Source organism: Camelus bactrianus, chromosome 5, assembly GCF_048773025.1.
Source record: "Camelus bactrianus isolate YW-2024 breed Bactrian camel chromosome 5, ASM4877302v1, whole genome shotgun sequence".
In the NCBI taxonomy this organism is placed as follows: Eukaryota; Metazoa; Chordata; class Mammalia; order Artiodactyla; family Camelidae; genus Camelus; species Camelus bactrianus.
Window position 1 is genome coordinate 15,848,422 of NC_133543.1, and position 16,859 is coordinate 15,865,280.

At 39.7% G+C, this 16,859-nt stretch overlaps 1 non-coding gene across 1 annotated transcript; it reads right to left on the reverse strand.

The window, feature by feature from the left end:
• Positions 1 to 13,845: 13,845 nt before the first annotated feature.
• Positions 13,846 to 13,917, reverse strand: TRNAA-AGC (transfer RNA alanine (anticodon AGC)). The gene has a single exon. It is a non-coding gene; the product is annotated as a tRNA-Ala (tRNA).
• Positions 13,918 to 16,859: the final 2,942 nt, after the last annotated feature.

The following is a 16,859-nucleotide window of genomic DNA, read 5'->3' on the forward strand; positions in this document are numbered from 1 at the left end:
GTGTGCTGTATTATTCTTTCTAGCGAGACTATAAAATTCTACACGGGGAAAGTCAAGTGACAGGAGGTGTGGAAATTGATATTAGAAGCTGGAAATATGACAACCAACTTCTTATGTTTTTATTTTAAGTAATAACTTACAAGGGTGACAATGGCTGCAAATAGCAATTTTTTTTTCAATACCTGGTGGGAGTTGGGGTTGAGGGGACCAGGCTCTTCCTTTCCTGGATTACTGGAGGTTATAAGGAGAGATTCTCCCTTCAGTCCCTGAGCCATCTCCTAACATCCCTCACTCCAGGGGAAATGTTGAGAATTAACGCTGGAAGAAGGGAAGGGATTTAAAACTAACATATTGACAGAACATAGTGACTGAACATCGTGTGCCTGGCATTTCACAAAATGCTTTGCATACATAACGTCATTTAACCTTTGTTAATCTTCATTTAAACCCACAAATTATGTATTGTCGGTCCTGTTTTAGAGATGAAGAAACCGGGGCTCACAAATTAAATAACTTGCCTGTTTTTCCAGTAGCACGCAGTCCGAGATCCAGCCCAGGCTGAAGAGAGCACTGTACCATGTCTGATGTCCTTGTCTGCCCCAGAACCATTGCCCATACTCTCCTCTCTGAGTTACAACAGCCTTTGACCCCCTCACCACAGTCCGAGGTGCAGGAAGACAGTGTCACTTGATTTGTAGTAAAGACAACACATCAGATTTGTTTAATTGCTTCTTCATTACTTAGCTCTCAGAAACACCATCTATTAATCACCTGAGAGTTAATCATATGACATTTCATCCATTAAAAGCAGAAGCCATTCGTCAAAGAGCCAGCAGCAAAGACAGCGTGCGCGAGAAGCAGTCACCATCTTGGACGTGGGCCAGCGTCTACCCAACTGCCTGTTGGCTAATGACACAGAACAAAAACACATTGGAAGGAGGTAGCTAAGAGGAGTCAGAAATTTTATTTGTTTTCCAAAGAAAACAAAGAGTGAAAAGGAAAAATGGTACATTGGTGAAGGTTTAAAAAAAAAAGAAGGTTCTTTTGGAATTTCTAATCACCTCTGAGTTTGCCGCTGTACACCAGAAATTAAAAATGCATCAGATGTGATCTGCAAGCTACAGGCAGAGATGTTACCATGAAGAAGAAACTGTGGGGGACAAATGAGAAAAAATGAAAACAACTGGAACTCTTCACTTTCCTCTTATTCAGCAGCATCACAGGGACAAGAGTTACAGTTCTAAGGAGAAGATTTACACTGATCTTTTAAAGAATTGTATCCAACACGGTATGATATAGTACATTACTCAAATCTATTCCTTCCACTTCCTTCAGAAATCTACCCGATTTTGAAAGAGTTAAGAAATTTAGGAGGACAAATATATATTGAGCCTTTATACAAGGTATCAAAAATGTACCCATCATCCTATTTAATCTTATCAACAATCGTGTATATGTTCTTTCTATATTTCTAGATGGGGAATCTGAAGGTCATCTAAAGTTATATATTTTGCCTAAATTCATGTTGGACTTTAATTCAGCCATTTTGTTTTTAAATCTAATTTTTGTTACTAAATTCTCATGTCTTTACAGGCATACCTTCAATTATTTTATAAAGGTAAAAGCTTTGCCCACAAGGGGGTATTGGGGGATTCAGAATACCTAAGCATTGGTAACAACTTCATACATGCCTATCAATGGAAAGACACACAATAAGCAATATTCTGCATCAGTGTTGTCAGGTTGCCATTTGAAATTGTGGGCTGAGTTTTTGAGGGTGGTGATGCCATGCCAAACCAGGATTCACTGAGAGAGGATAAGCTTGTAAATGTGATGACCACAGGCCTTGTCACTTAGCACAAATCCCGGGGCTACCTGCCCTTGGGAGGTAGGCAGCCTAGCAGGTCGACCTTTGCTCCCTTATTCAGAGTTCACCATTTTTATTTTTAAAAAAATTAAATTAGAATGTAAGATTCCCCTTCTTCCAGATTGGTGTAATGTTTTCTAATAGCTTCTATGTTATTTCTCTCTGGATGCCACTAAACTCCATTCTTTCTGCTAGAGAGTAGATTATACAGCATCCTTTTAATTTCAGGAAGAAGGTCCCTGACTTCTAAATATCCAAAGTGTCATCCTCATACCAGACAATATATAGTTCTTATCAAACAAATAATCTTTTGAAGCAAGTTTGTGACATACGTTATTGCATCTTCAAAGCACAGAACGGCGTCTGGACCCTAGTAAGTGCTTGCTCTGAATGTGCTGTGTTCCACTCATGCAATAGATATGTGTTAATAATCCTGATACCAGAATCTATGGCAGCAGTGGGGGCCCAGGAAGGAACAGGCAAGACTGGGGTCTAGGGGAGAGTGCAGATATCTCCAGAACAGGTTACGATTAAAAGGATCACCTTGGGTACTTGTGAGATGTGAAGTGCACACATCCAGACCCACTTCATCTGACTCTTCCTTGAAGCAACCTAAATGAGGCAACTCTCTTCCTCTCCTTTTTCCTGCCTAGACCTCTCCCAGATGGTAAATTCCTGCTTCCAGCTTATAAAGACAACATTACAGAATCTGCAAGTATTTACAGATATGACAGCTCTGATTCTCCTCTGCTTCAGTCCTCCTTCAGACTTCTGGTCAAACCACAGACCCATTCCATCTCTGTTCAAATTCTGTTTTGTGTTTCCAATCCCAAATCTTTGGTCCTTACTCCAAGAAAGATTAAAAGAAGTATCAAGAATGAGAGAGAGGCAATAGAAATAAATATTCCACTTTGATCTGTCCATTTTGAATAATTTGTGGTGCAAACAGAAAACGGTAGACGAGGAAGTGGGTTTTCTTCAAAGCAGAAGCAATGTTCTTCAAAGCAGCTTTCTAAATAGCGTATGACAGCCAATTACCGAATCGAGCTGGGACTTTCACACTTTTATTTCAAATGAGAATGAAAAGAAAACAGCGTTCCAATCCATCAGTAACTTCTTCGATGAGAATATTTGACCGTTAAAACTAGAATAATAAGATTATAATGGAATTACACAAATCGCTGTATTCCCTTTACCAAAACCATTTGTTCTAGGCACTATGAAGTCTTCAGATTGTGTCAATACACATTAAACCACTTAACTTAAGAAAACCTAAAAGTCACTGGTTGGGTGTATTAAATATTTGAAAGTGTCTAGATAAATATCAGCGTGAGATCGTTTACACTGAAGCAGAGATAAAGTAAAGAAAATGACAGCTTTACCAAAAACTGACTTTGAAAGGCTTTTCTTCAAGAAAATAATTATCACCTTGCAGTAGACGTTAAAACTCTCCAAACAAGAGCCACGAGAAGACAAAAGATGGATAAAGAGTACCGCGTGAGAAAATGAGAAGGAAAAAGAGAGAGGGAGAAAAGAAAGAGGGATGGTGAAGGAAAAAGAGAAAGAACAAAGCCCTGGACATAGTCTGAAGCTGTGGATTAAATGGCACGCCCAAAGTTCTCCCAGTGGGACGGCCACAGGACTTTAAAGAGAAGGATCCATCTACCACTTAGAAGGCATTTGGTTGCCCTTTCTGAGACCACCACCTCTTCCACTGTCTCCTTTTACCATGTTTGTGTCTAGCCAAAGCGGCAAAATACATCTGCCTGCGAATGAGGACCTTTTTGCCAATATTCCTAAAAAGGCTGAATTTTACATCTGGATTTAGTAGCACAAAACTCAGCCATCACAAAAAGGAGGAGGGAAAAAATCAATTAATCAATTAAAGTTTGCAGGAGGCAGATTCTGATCCGCAGTTCAACATAAAAACACAATCTCATCGTCACGCCACCTCCCACACTTACTTCTCTTGTTATTAAAAACCGTTGAACAAGAAAACAAAACATGGGACCAGACCACTGAACACGGAATGTTAAAATTTCTTCACGTTGCTCTTTAGGGCTGAGAGGCTCCAGGAGTCATCTGGGTCACACTGTCTTGACTCTGACCCAGGCAGATGTCATTTAAATTCTTTCTGTGCTATTGACTCAGCTAAATGAACTGGCTCCAGGCTTCTAAGGACCCTGTCCGGACGCCTCCCAGAGATTTATAAACTAAGGAGAGTCTAGCACAGGCAAAACCATGCCTTGTCTGGCAAGATATTTTACTCTTTTTTTTTTTTTTAATTTTTGGGGGGAGGTAATTAGGGTTTTATTTACTTATTTTAATGGATACACTGGGGATTGAACCCAGGACCTTGTGCATGCTAAGCACACACTCTACCACTGATCTATACCCTCCCCCCTAAGATATTTAACTCTTGACCTAAGCCTGAGATGATGTCCTAAATGACCCCAAACAGCACACACATTCCCGACCCTGACTTTGATAGAAATACTGGAAACATCGGGAAGGACCCAGATACATGTCTATATATAGACATAGATATAAAATTAATTTCCTCAAGTAGTTTTATTCCATATTTATTGAGTTCTGTGCACCAAACACCGAGTCAGGTTTATGAAGTAATGTGTTTTGAAAATTGTATTTTGGATGGACCTACAGCAAAAGCAGTTTTAGTGTCACCTTCATTTTATAAGTCAATGCTTAAGTTACCCACCCAAAACTGGAATGGCAAAACTGACACTCAAAATTTTATCTCTCTGACCATAAACTCTACCATCTTTTATGATTCTACACTCTCCATTTTTCATACATAGAGTAGTTTGTACGACACTCTCAATGTTTTCAATAATCAGATTTGTTTCTCAAGTCAATTTGGAATGTGCCTCTATAATCTGTGTATCCACAATAATTGATAAAACGGTTCAGTGTAGCAATTCTCATCTCAGTGCAGAAAAAGGCAACGGATGTTTTGATGGTTTAAAAGGCAGCGCGGTGAGTGAAAAAGTACATGGTCCTTGCAGTGAGTCAGACCGGGATCTGTGTTCACATTTTGCTGCTTCATAATCGCGTGTTCTCCTCAACTGTGTCGCTGGACTTCTCTGAGTCCATTTCCTCTTATGCACGTGGAACTTAAAATACTTATTCTTCATTGCAAGTAGAATCCCACAGGGGAATATCATAATTTGTTACCAACATTTTCTATTGAAGTCTAGTCAATTTATAATGTTGTGTTAGTTTCTGGTGTACAGAATAGTAATTCAGTTCAGAATATACATATATAGATATTTTTTCATTGTAGTTGTTACAAGATACTGAATGTAGCTCCCTGTGCTATACAGTAGGACCTTGTTGTTTATCTATTTAAGGTATAGTAGTTTGTACCTGTTAATCCCAAACTCCTAATTTATTGATGGAGCTGTTTTGATGGGAGACATTTTAATTCAGCCTCAATAAATAAAACCAATTAAAAAAAAAAAAACTGAACGGCGACCGTGGAACGTTGGTTTATTTTTTGTTTGCTCATGAGGACCACTTGATTCTGTCCCCAGCATGACCTGCGGCACCTTTAGCTTCCTCTGCTGTAAACCTTGCTTCCTGCCCCCACCACCCACCGGTACCGCCCTGCCTTCTCTGCACCTACGCCCCCTGCCTGGCTTTCACACCACACCTGCCGTTTCAGCCAAAGGACTTCTGCTATCCACCCCCCAACCTGGGTCCCCTCTTCCCATTCCCCAGAGGATGTAATTTGTGAGCCAACCCTGGCTATGTCATCGGGTACTTCTTGAAACTGAATTAACAGCTGCAAGCTCTATCTGCTCAGACTCTACCCCTCAGAAATAAACATTGCCAAAGATTTGAAATTCAAAAGTTTGCCCCATTTCTCTAATGTATTTGCAAAAATAAACTCCTGGGTACTTTAATGGATAGCCAAAATCTCTGGCTCCCTGATACTTCTCTGTATAAAAACTAAAAACAAACAAAAAACAAAACAAAAGTTTGGAAATCAAAATACTTTCATTTATTTGTCAGTCAGCCTGGACAATCTTCATCCAGAAATAGTCTTTCTATATTCCTATGTTTTCTTAGTTACTTACTGATCAGATTAAAAAAAAAAAAAAAGCTCTTAACTAAAAGGTAAACTTCTTGTGTTGTCTCTAGTCAGTGGTTAATACATTCTCTCCAGTGAAACATACTAGAAATGTTATTTTATTTACAGTGACATTTAGATATTCCTGATTACTTTAATGTCTGACATAAAGACTTTATTTTTGCCTAACATAGCATAAGACATCTGGATGAAAGCTTAACATTTAAGTAATTTAGTTCCATATTTTTAATTATCCTCATGTTTGACATCTTATGGAGCAAACATCCAGATGTGTCACTGAAGATTTCACTTTTTAACCAGATGTTTTACTATCTACTAGACATTTTTCAAGTGAAAAAAAAAAAGGTTTTTTTTTTTTTTTACTTTTTAAAATAAACACCAGTCTTCCAGCTTTTTAGATTACAATTACTCTATTCTGTTCACAGCAGAAAAACCAATTTCCTTGAAGCTGGTTTAAAAAACAAAACAAAACAAACCTCATCCTCTTCCCCCTGTGTCTTTTCTTTGCCAATCCTGATCATGATTCTTACCAACTGATGCAACAGGAAAATCTCCTCAGTTGCGTGTTGCAAAGACATTGACTTGGAAAGATGGTGCTACATAAATTTTAGTCTATTTCATTTTGGAACACATTTCTTCATGATGCTGAAGAGTCAAATCAAATAGTTCTTGGAAATCTTCTCAGTTCAAGGTTCAGTGACAAAAATGTGGCATCTTCTCTTTTCATCACTGAATTTAAAAGACAACCATATGTTTAATTGACAAAAGACTGTCTTAGAATCACGATCCTTTGATCGCAAAGACCAACACTGATTCAGTTTGAGCTCCAAATAAGGCTTTATTGGAAATATCAGGATAATACGAAGAGGAAATCTCCTTTGTGTCTGGTGAAAACTAAGAACTTTCCATCTCCCTCCCCTTCCCGATCTCTCTTCTCTTCCTGGGGGGTCAAGGTTCCTCTCAACCTGCATGTCTCTTGTCACACCTGCTCCAATCTCAAATCTTCAGAATGACTCTTCCTGGGTCTCTAAGCTACCCTCCCATAACCCACCTGTATTGGCTCATGTTATCTGTCAACTACGTCCATTTATTTCTGTTGCAATCCAGTGGATGGATCAATTCAATTTCCTAAGAAAGATTATCTGGAAGATTCAGTGTATGCTATGGGTTATTTCCACTCTGTCAAGGTTTCCGTCCTGGGGCAAGCTATCATGGCCAGAAGATTGGGTTTATATGGTACAAATATTGGAGGCTTCCAAGAATATATGAGGTGGAAGGAATCTTTAAGAAAGGGGCATGACTGAACAGTCAATAATGACCCCCACCCCACAGAGGCAGATGCCCAAAATACTTTGATCAAGAGAGACAAACTTAAAAGCAAAATTAGAGGCCAACTAGCCCAAACTTCTCTTCTACATTTAGGAACACAGAGCTTCCAGAAAAAACTGTAAATCAACCTGATTACTGCTTTTGCTTAATATGTATTACTTGAAGACTGAATAAAATATAAAATATATTAAATATAATACATAAGTTGTGAGTATAACCATAAACCCTACTCTATTCATAGAACTTCGTTCTTCATTTCTGACCTTGTTTTCCGATATTTTATTTTGGAAGGATAATCGTTAGCTTTATCCAATGCAAAGAGCTAGTTCGCAGAATTAATTAAACATCCACCTGTGACCAAGACAGTATTCCCTAAATTCTGTATTATTTTTAACGTAAACATGACTCAGGTCAGGATAAAGAAAATATTAGCCTCTGAGACCAGGAGTCAAGCCTCACCTTTGTCCTACAAGTGTGTGACTTTGAGCAAGTCAGTTACTTCTCTAGGTTTAAGTTGCCTCATCCATCAAAGTTAATGATTAATGGCTTGTTTATTTCAGCTGCATTGAAATGTCTGCTGTCAAATCAGCTCCTTCAAAATGGTGAACACAAAATATTATGTATCCATTGGGTGGATTCAATGGTATATTTGAAAGTATGTCCCAAATAATTCCATACCATATAAATGCCCTAGGCTAGTCACTTAGCAGACAGTGTCTACCAAAGAGTAGTCATTATTAGCTTCACTCGAACAGCAGGAAATTGAGACTCAGAGAGGTCCAGTAATGTGTTCCAGAAAAACAAGCAACTATGAAGTCATAAAATATGAAATTAAACACAGATTTGGCCAACACCGAAGACTTCAATTTTTCACCTGCCATGCTGCCTCTTAAAACATCTTAAGCATGTCTCAGCTACATTATTCCACACTGAGACAAGTATTCCTCTCGTATCAGGTAGAAGACAAAAAGCAATTTATTTGCTAGCCCTGCAGGTGAAAATAATCTCAGAGAATCAACCAAAACAATGCTGTTTGTAAATGTTGATTAGATTTCTTCCTGTTGATTTATATGAGAAATCTCCCTTCTGCCAAAGGAACCACATTTTATCTCCATTAAATACCTTTTTTTATTTGTAAGATTTTAACTAAATGAGTCAGGCAAGATAAATTCAGGCATAAAGTTCTTTTCAGCAGGCCAAATTGAAAAAGCAATAATCAAAGAGTCATATGCTCAGAGTCACTACGTCTAATGATTTTGATTCATAGTTTCAGCCATAAAGGAGTGATTAGGTGATAAATTGCTTGGTGCATTCTGATGTCCATTCCTGAAAAATAAAACCACTTAAAAAGAGAGAGAGAGAGATCAAAAAGCCACTTACATTAAAATAACCAGACGGTGGTCATTCTTAAATCTGAGAAATTATGAAGAATGTGACCAAACAAGAATTGAGGATATAAGACATTGAAGGCTGAAGACAAGATGCTTTTCTGATTGTTTTCTTTTAATTTCCTTAAGACAAGACTGAATGTCCTTGTTCTTCATTCTTCATGTTGTTAGAAACTGATGTTGACCCCTCAGGTTAGGATCTTTATGGAAAGCTCCCAAATGTAATCAAAAGCAGCTAAGAAGCAGGATCGACCTTTCACTTAGTGTTGGGATCATAATCTTTTCTCAGCAACGTCTAGGAGAGGATTTGGCACCTAGAAGTATACAGACAAATCACTGGTGACCGGTTAACTTCCGCTGAGCCTGAGCAGGCGTTGGTAGATGTGCCTTGTTGAATAGAACTCAGTGGCTTTGGACCTCCGTCTGAGACTCGGAAAACTCAGATGGTGATCGAAGGAAAGCCCTATTTTTATGCTGGAAGTCAGTGAAAAGGGGTGAAGGAAGACCAAGTCTGGAAATTTGAGAACAAATAAAGATTTTGGAAGTTGGGAACGCAGGTGGGGAGTATGAGACGTTGAGACCAACAGTTCAGAACAAAGAACATCAATGAAAAGACAGGGGAACAATTTCCCTGTAACGTCAGAACGAGTGTACGACGCACAGGGTGGCTTATAGGAACACTGCAGGGAAAGACAAACTGGGAGACATTTATTTATTAAATATTTGCATGTTACAAATGTTGAGTGAAAGAAAATCCTGCCTCCTTGCTCCCGGGTGTCCTTTTTTTTTTTAACATTTTTTATTGATTTATAATCATTTCACAATTTTGTGTCAAATTCCAGTGTTCAGCACAATTTTTCAGTCATTCACGGACATATACACACTCATTGTCACATTTTTTTCTCTGTGAGTTATCATAACATTTTGTGTATATTTCCCTGTGCTATACAGTGTAATCTTGTTTATCTATTCTACAATTTTGAAAGCCCAGTCTATCCCTTCCCACCCTCCACCCCCCTGGTAACCACAAGTCTGTATTCTCTGTCTGTGAGTCTATTTCTGAAGCTCCCGGGGGTGGGAAGTCAGTGTTTTCCGACCACTCAACTGCCCCTAGCTCTTCCTACTCTTTGGAAGCACTGCAAGTTGGTAATATTAGTTCCTTTTCTGAAGAAGGAAACTAATGTCAGTTTAATGAGGAAACTCAAATTATTGGGCTATAAGCGTGAAATGTCTTTATATTTGTCCCAATATATACCACCAGCTGCTTCCTGTCACTCCTTGGTCACCATGCATAGCAGGTTCCCTGAACAAAACTCCATCCTGAGTTCACAAAGTGGAGACATTTTCCCAGTTATTAACAGAGTTGTTGCTTCTGAAAGGTCACTGTTGTTCATTTACAAGCTTTCATCTCACTTCCCATTCCAAAGTCCCAGATATGACAAGCCCGTAGCTCCAGTGGCTGGTGATGGAGAAAGATGAAATCTGCTTTTCCTTGTGTCTCCTCCTCCTCCCCCTCCTCGTCCCCCAGTGTCTGGCAGAGCAGAGGCATGAAAAGAGGAGGAATGGATCCTTACCTCCTGGCCATGGTGCTGCCAAACCTCTCTCCCTCCTCCAGCAGCACTGAACATCTCTTGGGTGCATCACTTGTATTTACTGTCTGCTCTGTGACAGTCCTTGAGCAAAGAAGGTCCAGTGTGAGCTCAGTGTCGTCCTGTGCACACCTCAGCCCTGATTGTCAGTTTCATGCAGAATCTGATCCCGTGGACACCAGGACAACAGCTCGGCCTCAAACCAACTCCTTCCCACAGCACACAAGGACCACGTAAACCCCAGGGACCCAGGCTATGCACCCCAGCTGTCACACCTTGCCTCCCAGCCCCACCTTTTCTCCCCACTTCCAGGATGAGGCATCCGGATGGTCTAGTGCTTCACAATATTCCAGTAAGGGACTGATGAGGGCCCACCAGACATGTCATATTTCTACTCTAGGACACTGATTAAAGAATCACTATAAAGAAGGGACACAAAAGGAAAAACAATGTACAGAAATGAAACACTTGTCTTCTTAGAATAGTTGCTTACAAATGAGATTTTTTGAAGCATATTCTAATATTATATGAAAAATAATAATTTACGTATAAAACATCACATCAAGGGGATGGTACAGCTCAATGGTAGAGTGCATGCTCAGCATACATGAGGTCCTGGGTTCAAGCCCTGGTCCCTCCATTAACATAAGTAAATAAATAAGCCTAACTACCTCCCTCCAAATAAGTAAATTAAATTAATTTAAAAAAAGAAAGCTCTTAAAAAAAAATCACATTGAAGTACGTGAGCTCAGTGTCGGTTGGAGGCAAGGTTATTGACTACAGGAAATGGGATTTCTGTAGGCCCCGGAAAGGTAGGGTGATGCATAGATAGTGAGAAAAAGGAAAAGGAAGTGGTAAATAGAGACTGGAGATTTTGGGGAGCAACCAGAGGGGAAAGTGCCTACTGTGAATTTATTTGGGAAAAAAATAGACAACTCCAGCCAGAGAAACATTTGGAATTTATTTTGAAGTCCTAGTCCATATTAAAAACAGACTAGCAAGATAAAAGTAAGTAATACATCATGGGAAGTTGTTCCCATTGACTTCCACAAAAGACTTAAAAACAATTAAAATGCATTTAAGTACAGAATTTGACCTGATCAAGGACGATTCTCAGCTATTACTTCCAAAAAGTTAATTAAAAAATAAAATTGAACTATTTGTACATTCATATTTTAATGACACGCTATTGGTTAGAATTAACTTTATGATACAGTTGCCATGAATTATTTATTTCTAGGATCCTTCTTCCATGACTTTCAAAATCAAAGTACAACAAAAAGTCAACATGGACGTAATTCCCAGCTGATACGATGCCGTGGTTTGGTTTAAGCAGAACGTATAAAAAAATCAAATGTTAATTTTATTCTGGCAGTTACACCGTTTGATAAAGGTTTCCCAGCACTGAAGATCAGGGAAGAGAGACCACTGTCACCGGCAATAGAACCAGGCTTCCTAAATGTCACGGCTGACAATATTCACCACATAAATTATTGGCAACAAACTCTTCCAGTCTCAAGCCAAAAACTCTGGAATTACCCTTCACTTCTTTCTTTCTCTTACACCCCACGTCTGACCCATCTGTAAATCCTTTCAGCTCTACCTTCAAAATATACCCACGATCTTACCTTTTTCAGCACCATGGACAAAGCTGATCACTCCATGTGGAGATAGTTCATTGCAGGAAATTGAATTAGCCTGCCTGCTCCCACCTCTGTCTCCCGGCATTCTCCCTCAATACGGCCAGCCCAGTTCTATTTTTACCTCTTAAATCCAGTTGCATCCCTCACTTCTCAAAGTCTTCCCATGACTCCCCATTGCACTCAGAGAGAAGACTGAGATCACCATGCTTCCCCTGTGTGGGTCAGTCCTCCAGTTGTTTACTCCTTCCTGTAATAGAATGACCCTTCTATCCTTGGTCTCGTGGACTGTGTGACCCTGGACTTGCCTGTGTGACTTGATTCAGCCAATAGACTGTGGGCCGTCCGGGCTGCGGGACCTGCATCCACCTGCTACGTTCCTGTCACAGTCTGTGAACAGAATGTTCCCTCAGAGGCAGATTTGAATCTGATGATCAACCTACAGGGACTCATTCCAGCCAATTACAGGCCTGAAAAACCAATGTTGGTTACTGTGAGCCACTGAGATTCCAAGACATCGTGCAGCCTTATCAGAGCAGCAATAGCTGTCTCCTCACCCTGGTTTATTTATCCCAGCGTGCTTCACAATCTGTGACATTCTATATATTGTCACCTCTCTTTATTTTCTTTCTCCACTGTTGGCTCATTGTTTTATTGCCAATACCTTAACAGCACCCAGGACTTAATAGGCACTAAGTGAATATTTGCTGAAAGAATGAATGAATGATTAAATGGATGAATGTGGAATAAGGATGCGTTCTTTTGAAGAACACCTGGGGAATTTCAACAGCCTCAACACTTTGGGACTCTGAAAACAACTATTGCACATGTGAGTTTTTTTTTTTATTACCAAATAATATGGACAGTTGGCATCCTAATGGTATCCCTGAGCTTTTTCCTTCCCTGAAGGCCACCTACCCAGACGAACTCCAGTTCCCCAGCTTCAAAGACCCACAGTCTAGAGAAGGAACCCTTGACACAGTCATGACTTGGTGTTTTTCCTATCAGTTCTGGCACCTGGCCTCCCTGCTAACTTTTATTCCTGCCACAGTTAGATACATAACATTATCTTAATACACTCAGCATGGCAGGTGGCTTCAGTCTCTTACATTTGTGACGATCCAAGAACATTAGACCTCATTACTTTAGTTTGCAGATGAAGACTCCGATGGTCAGAGAGGTTAAGTGAACTGGCCAAGGAGATGGAGCTAATGGAGGGTGGAGCCTGGATTTAAGCCAGCTCTTCTTGGTACCTTACTTTACGATCACGTTACTAATCCCGCTGCCTCTCTGTGGGCATGCGTCAGAGTGCCCTGCCTTCTGTCTGCCTGGCTCCCCCCACTGATTACACTGGTAACGTCTGTGTCCTGAGCTGCCTTATGTAGAGCTCTCGGAAGCTCAACTCTGGTCACTCCACCAGTGTTCGCCTGGATTATCCCCAGAGCATCCGTGGAGAGGGAAGTACTGAAGTGATTCCTGCTGTTCTGGTCACATGCATGCAACCTTATTTCAGCATGGACACCCCAGCTTCCTGTGGAACACGGGCCCCCCAGATGCTTATAGCCCTGTTTTCATTCACAGTTTCTGTTGTCGGCATGCTCTGTATATTCCTGATTCACCGAGAAGCCTGGATCCATTTTTGCTTAACCTCCTTGTATGTCATGCACACCTGTGTATGCTTGGCTTCTTTGAAGGTTTTATGGAGGAAAATAGCTTTCTTTCCAAGATCTTCAGGATTGAGGTAACAGAATAGTTACAGGGGGAAAAAGTACTATTGGTGAGGTAGACCAAAGGGTGAGAGGAGTCTTCCCTAAAGGCAGGTAATAAGGGTGTTCATTGTCTGCAGGTGATTATAAATAGTAATGATGCTGAATTAAAATCAACTTGCTTTTTCATTTATTTCTGTGTTTACTTTTAATGGAGGTGCTGGGGATTGAACCCAGGACCTCGTGCATGCTAAGCACACGCTCTACCACTGAGCTACACCCCCATCTGTAGTCAGCCTGCTTTTAATTATCATCATGCTTCATCCGTTATAAATAATGTCAGAAAATCTTTTCTGGGTGTAACTTCCCAACATTTGTTACAGTTCCTGCTGAGGTTCAGTGTTACAGCTGTGCATGTCAAATTAGCGAATTTTTATTATTTATCTTTTTTGGGGGGTTATTAGGTTTATTTATTTATTTGTTTGTTTGTTTGTTTGTAATGGAGATACTGGGGACTGAACCCAGGACCTCATGCATGCTAAGCACATACTCTATCACTGAGCTATACCTTCCCCCTTATTTATCTTTTAATGAACATTGTATCCTACCTGGGAATTAATTTAAGAACTCCCAGTTAGACAGTCAGTTCCTGACACACATGGACCTGACTACGCGTATTTGTTTTGAGAGTAAGTGTGTAAGGATTCGGAATCATTTGCACTCACCCTACACACAGTTCCTTCAGTCTCGTGTGCAATCCGTGTCTCTAATATTCTGTGACTCTTGTATTGCTGTGTATTTCTGTATTTAAACAGTAAAGTCAACATAAACTAGATATCCCAGGAACTATAAAAGGGAAGAAATAGACCTTCAGTGACTTTCATTCTGTCATTCCTAGCGACTGTTTTATATTTCTATTTCTGTTTTAAATGCAAAGCAGTAAAGCAGAATGTAAACTACAAAGGGTAATACTTTTGTTTGGGGAAGTGGAAACCTTAATTCTGCTTGCAATGTTTCCCTTGAATATCATCTTTAAATGTCCTCCTATTTTTTAGTTGTTTGTTATTTTAAAACTAAATAATGAATAAAAAAATGATCTTTACTGGTCCGAAATAATTCTGATCGAAAATAACGTTGCTGTGTAGAAGAGGAAGGTTGTCAGAAATGACCTGGTGCAGGTGGTGAACACGTCAGATATTCAGGCTAAGCCTGCAATCTTAACCAGGGCAGCTTTGGCAGGCATTTATCGAGGCCGGATGGTGCTCCTCTGCCATGCGGTCAGTCATCTCTGGTTCATTTATTCCACATCCTTTCCACCACAAAGAGCCAAACCCCTTCAGTGTGAGACCAAGCCCCCATGTAGATGTTCTCAACAAGCGGAAGGAAGAGAAGTCAAGGTGTGTTGATAAATCCAACAGGCGCCATCGGTGTGGCAGGTCTGGAGATAAAGGCTGAAACCCAAACAAATGCTTGGACATCATTGCTTGTTGGCAGTCACCGTGGTTTCATCCGGAACATCTTTGAAAATGTTAGCTGAGCCAAAACATTCCAGGGAAGGCGTAGAGAGAATGAGTGTGTGTTTCAGCAGCAAAGACATTCTCTAGGGTAACAGGTACCTTCCTGCCTCTCCAGACTTCATCATCAAGGTCCCCTTGGCAGCAGGGGTGGAGGGACGACTGTGGCATGAAGCCCAAACTCTAATGCCCAAACCCAGATGCAAAGCCAGACTCTGTTCCTGCTTGCTCAGTGACCTTAAGTTCTTATTTAAGTTTATTGATTTCAATACCTCCTCTTTAAAAAATAGAAACAGCTGCTAAATCATAGACTGCTTAAAGAGATTAAATTGTAAAAGGTAACATGTTCATCATAACTTGGATACACAAACCCAGCAAACAGTACTTTCAAAATGCCTTAAAAACTTCCTCTCTGGAGGGTTTTTTTTTTTTTTTCTCATACTGATACATTTGAAGATAAGAAGAGAAGGAAATAAGGTTTTCAATCCACATTTGGAAAGATATGAGGTTACCAAGTACGTTGCCTTTTTGCTTCATTAATCTAGACTGGCATATTTCTTCTCTGTTTGTTCAGTGAGAACAGAGACACATCTAGGAAGCTGTTCACCATGGACTGAATTTATCTGTCAGTACTGCGCTCACGCACACACAAAGGAAAATAAAAAGCCCTAAACTGCCGTGTTCACATCAATCCAGCTCCACAGGGTGGCAGAACTTTGGTACGGTACACAGAGATTCAGGCAGATACACTCAGGATTCAGCTATTTGGAAATTAATTAACCCCAAACCAGCAATGCTCCACCAAGATTTGTCACAGACATCTGTGAAGTTTACAAAGTTATTTGTAGCTGAGTCAAACCTCAGGCCAACATAAATTGGGGTTTCTAGGGCTCGAACCCCAAAATTACATCTACATTTTCTAAAATGACACAGGTTTTAGTGTTACTTTCCTAATCAGCTGGGGCATGGACAGTTCTGACCAACACCACACCCTTTTCTTCTCATTTTTTTTCCTTTTCTTCTCATTTTAACTGTAGAAATGCCTGGCTTTTCCTTAACCATAATTTGGGGCAACTTTAAAGAAACATGCAGAAAGGGAAGAAAAGGTCAAGAACAGGGAGAAAGTTTAAACAAATATGCAGATAAGCGTTAAATCAAAAAATTTTTTCAGAGCTTCCTGCAAGCCAAAGTAAAAAGGTTAATAAAATTTTTCTTTTTTGAGATTTGCAAATACTAACTACTATATATAAAATAGATTTTTAAAAAACAAATTTCTTCTGTATAGCACAGGGAACTCTATTCAATATGTTGTAGTAACCTATAATGAAAAAGAATATAAAAATGAATATATGTGTACGTATGACTGGGACATTATGCTGTACACCAGAAATTGACACATTATAATTGACTAAATTTCAATTAACTTTTTTTCTTAAATAGACCCATAAATATAATCTACATTAGAGTCACAGCAGGTTTCATATATATATATGTGGGTACGGACTGAAAGGCTAATTCTAAAATTACAATGAAAAGGTAAGGACTCAAGAACACCCAAGACACCCTTAAAGAAGAACAAGTCAGGTGCACTTGCCCTCTTAGACAGCAGAGCTTAATTGTATGGGAACAAATTACCGTGTCCCAGAAATGAGCCTATGAATGTCTGTTGATTGTTCTTAAGTTCTTTTTTTTTTTTTTTTTTTTTTTTAGAA